This window comes from Triticum dicoccoides, chromosome 7A, assembly GCF_002162155.2.
Source record: "Triticum dicoccoides isolate Atlit2015 ecotype Zavitan chromosome 7A, WEW_v2.0, whole genome shotgun sequence".
Classification (NCBI taxonomy): domain Eukaryota; kingdom Viridiplantae; phylum Streptophyta; class Magnoliopsida; order Poales; family Poaceae; genus Triticum; species Triticum dicoccoides.
Genome location: NC_041392.1, coordinates 160,579,972 through 160,584,431, shown reverse-complemented (window position 1 = coordinate 160,584,431; position 4,460 = coordinate 160,579,972). Strand labels below are relative to the sequence as shown.

Sequence of the window (4,460 nt, the reverse complement as noted above, 5' to 3'; positions counted from 1 at the left end):
AATTCATGTAAAACTAAAGGAGGCCTTACACCGTGACGTACTTACATAGAATAAGAACTTTCTTTAATTAAACAGCGCCATGTATAGACTTAGGAAAACACACTAGTGTTTCCAAATTAAATTGGATTATACTCATTTGTTTTCTCAGGCAAGGTTCATTTTTTATAAGGATTATATTTTCATTAGAGATAAGTCCACTGTACAGCTTTCAACTTACCACTATGTTTAAGACTCAACCTTGAACTCCAAAACAGTGATTGACTTACTCCCTCCGTAAAGAAATATAAGAGCATTTAAATTTACAGAGGGAGTACTATCCTAAGTTGACTTATATCTTTTCATTCCGCTAAAGATGACTTGCTATCCTTGATCAGTTAGCTAGGTTTATGTGCACAGCACACAATGACACAAGAAAACAATACTGCCATACATGCATTTGTGTAGCATGTACGTAGCTAAGACCATGGAGCTTGGCGACGAAATAATTTACTAAATACCACTGACAATAATACATCACACTACAGTAGATAATATCAGACAGAGATGCAGTGCAGTTATAACAACTAACTAACTAAAAATCAACAGACGCTAGTTGGGGGCGTAGCACTTCTTCCTGATCTCTCCCTCGGCTCCGGTGAGCACACCCACGTCGCCCATCTTGATCATGGACGCGCTGAAGTCCTTAAAGAACTCGCCGTCGAACTTGCCGGTGGCGATGCGCTGGACGTAGTCCCTGGTGGTGTTGTCGAAGAGGAGCGCGGCATCGGAGCGGAAGAGGCCCCTCCGCTTGGCGACGTGGCGGTAGTAGCTGGTGTCGAAGGTCTTGAAGCTCCCAGGGTCCATCTCCGACAGCATAGTACGGTCATCAACGCTCTTGCACTTGAGCCTTAGCTTGTCGGCGTACTCGCTGTCCAGAGACGGGTCGACGACGCCATAGGCATCGTTCTCGCCGGTGCTGTTGTAGAGCCGGTCAGCGAATGACGGGCAGTGCGCCGTGCCGAGCGTGTGGGCGCCGGAGAACACGACGAGGTCCTTGAGGTCCAGGCCCTTGGAGGCAAAGATCTTGGCGAGCAGAGGGACGTCGCCGGAGGCTGGGGCAGCTCTTTGCTGGCCTCCGTGGCACTGGACACCCTTCCGTCTCTCCTTCCCAACGCCACTGGCCAGAAGGGGCCCATGGCCAGCACGACGGCGTCGCGGGACATGAGGGTGAGCACATCGGCGCAGGAGACGATGCCCGGGCACGCAGCCTCGAGCTTGGCCTTCACCTGCTCCACCGAGCCAAACCCTCGCAGGCTCTTGTTCGGCTTGGCGTCCTTCTCCGCCACGTTGCCTTCGGTGGATTCGAGGAGGACAGATGCGTCACAACCCTGCAATTTAATTTACGTTGCATGTAAGCATGCAATTCATGATCAATAGCAGCAGTAATACGAGAACAGGCAAAGTAACGTACCCTGACAAAACAGTCGTGGAAATGGAGACGGAGGAGCGGACCAGCGAGGCTGGGCGCGGCAGCGATGATCTTGATCATTTCCTCGCGGACGATTTTCTCGGCGTCTGGGCATGTCTTGCTATAGAAGCCGATCTCTAGGTTAGGCACCGCCGCCGAGCTAGCTGCGAGAGCCAGCAGGGCCAGAGGGAGCAGCAAAGACCTGATCGCCATGGACCTTAACCAATTGCACGATCAAATTAAGCTCCAATTAAGTGGCTACGGACAAGAATGTTTCAGTACTAGCAATCTATGTCGAGGTAATGGACGGATGATGTGTATATGTTCTCAAAATCCTTGTATTTATACATATGCCGGCCGGCCGGTTACGTAGTCTTGGGTGCATGTCGACGTGTGACAACCTGTTATCTATGTGCAGATGCATGTGCTAACTACCGTCTCAATACAACCGCCTCAGTTATCAACTGATTCAGACGTGGCTAAACGGACAAGTCAAAGCACAAAAAATGGAGAAGGAAATAGATGTCGCCGAGGCCGTTCAATCGTCCATGATTGGCGTCCAGCGTAACATGCCATGAATCTATCACGAAGAACAAGTTTCAGGGGAAGGCAATTATCCCATAAACTGCCAGAGGATACAATATGCACCAAGGGAATAACCTTCTGTGGCGCCATGTGCTCCAAGGATGATTAGTTTGGGCAGGCTGTATATCAAATATTATCTCTACAGAATTTCCAAGGGTGACTTGTTGCTTCAAAGTCGAAAGCTCCTAGTTCGTACGCTAAGGCACGCCAACTATAGCCCCCTGTATGATGCGTTCTCACTTCGTGTGCCCCTATCCCAGCCTGAGCTGGGAGTAGCTTCATTGCCGTTTGTCCTTTTTTCTATTCTTTTTAGTTTGTCCGTGTAGCTTTGAATGTTATGGTTTTCAGTAATGAAAATCGGAGGGGTGCGAAGCCCTTCTTTCCTTCAAAAAAAAAGTGTGCCATTTCAAGGAATGTGTTTTGGCGGCAAAAATGGGATGGTTTTAGCGACGATTCGCGGATAGTCAGAGGTTTAGAGCATCTCGTCAAAAAGCACAGTAGTGAACATTCCGTTTTACTCCTCTAAACCGCACCTACCGGATTTGTTATATCCGTTAGAGCAACTCTAGCTGATCCCTAAAACATAGAGGAGTATTTGGCCGAGTAAAACTTAGTGGAGTATTTTTACTCCACTAATTTTCAATTGTTAATTTTTCATATATACTGAGTTAACTACAGCTTGATGTCGTTCTAAAATATGGACATAGTCTCCAAGATACCACTTTCATCGTTATTTTTAGTAAATGCTCCCTCAATTAACAAATATAATATGTTTTAGATATTTCAATATGAACTATATATAGACGGAAATGAGTAAACAAACACACCAAAATGTGTCTATGTACATTCAATTCACAAAAAAGTTAGAACATCTTATATTTGTAAACGGAGGGACTATTTAGTATACAATTGCAGAACTGATATAATTTTAATGAAAATTCTAAGTGATTTTATTTTGAGTTGACCAATCTAAATAGTTTGGACACTCTTTTTAGGATATCTAGTCTGGACACTTGAAAGCTACTCCCTCTGTCTTATATTAATTGTTGCCCAAATAGATGTACTAATATATAATATAGAACGGAGGCACGGAGGACATCACAAGCACAAATGCACGTGTGATGGGCTAGCCAGATTTGAATTGTTAATGGGCCTGGCCTAATTAATTCGAAGCCTTCTATGGAGGATCCACTCTGAATTCGTAGAAGTCGTCAGGTGACCTCCTATTCAGCATGTTAAGCGTCAGTTTGTTCCTACAACGCCCAGGCGCGTGGACATTTTTTTATAACGGTGACAAAATATTTGCCTCATCAATTAATTAAGAGAGAAATAGAGTTTGTTTGTTTACAACCCACCGTAACATGTCACATGACAATTACTCACGTACTAAAATGTCCCCTAGCTTCTTAGCTCCCGCCTTAACCCAATGTCTAGCCTAGGTAAGAATGTTGTTGAGTAGGATCGGCGGCGGCGCGCTCATGTGATGGAAGACTCGTGCATTCCTCTCCGTTCTAGATGGTCCATGAAACGTGCATTGTGAGAGAGGCCATCGCCTTCCTGCTGGGGTTGCCCAAGTTGGTCCTGTTCGCCCATCAATCCATGACCGAGGCTTCTAAGTGCCAAGTAGAAGCATCGATATGGTCCAGACTCAGCTTTTCGATGACAAATATCCAAAGCCTGATGGTGTAGCGGCCCTTGAAGAAAAGGTGAGCCACTGTTTCTTGCTCCCTCCCACAGAGAAGGCAACGACCACAGTTTTGCATCCTGCTCTTGTCCAAGCTACCCGCCAACCAAATCCGGTCTTGTAAAGCAAGCGAAGCAAAGAACTTGACCTTTGACGGTGCCTAAGCCTTCCACGCCATTTGCTCCATGGGAGAGTTAACCATGCCCAAGAATTGCGCCTTATATGCGGAGGCGGCCGAGTATTGCCCATTAGTCGTGTGCTTCCATATGATGTCGTCCTTGGTGTGCTCGGCAGGATTGACGTCATGCACAAGCATCCAAAGGATAAAGAATTCCCTTATTTGGTTGATGGATACCACCAGTGGCGGAGACAGGGGGACTAGCAGGGGCCCTGGCCCCCCCTGACATTGGGAATTTGCTGCTAATTCACTGATGAACAGTGCATAATTAGCAATATTTTGATGCTAAAAGTCTATTTTCCTATGCTTTGGCCCTCCTTAACCTACTTTGACGGCACTTGGCCCTCCTAATCCACATTTCCTGACTCCGCCACTGGATACCACAGTGTCCGGCCTTATCTTTAAAATCCAAGCATTGTCCTTGATACCTTCCCACACCTTCCAGATTTTTCTCAAGGGTGCCTCGTAAATGAGTGGTGCAATGTCCTTGGGCTTGCGCCCGGACATGGCTGGCCCATGACTCGTCACGTCCGTCACTCGCTCGCTCGCACGTCTAACTTGCTTGC

General features: G+C 46.8%; 1 pseudogene; it reads right to left on the bottom strand.

The window, feature by feature from the left end:
• Positions 1-446: 446 nt before the first annotated feature.
• Positions 447-1,741, bottom strand: LOC119331449 (annotated as a pseudogene).
• Between the last annotated feature and the right edge of the window lie 2,719 nt (positions 1,742-4,460).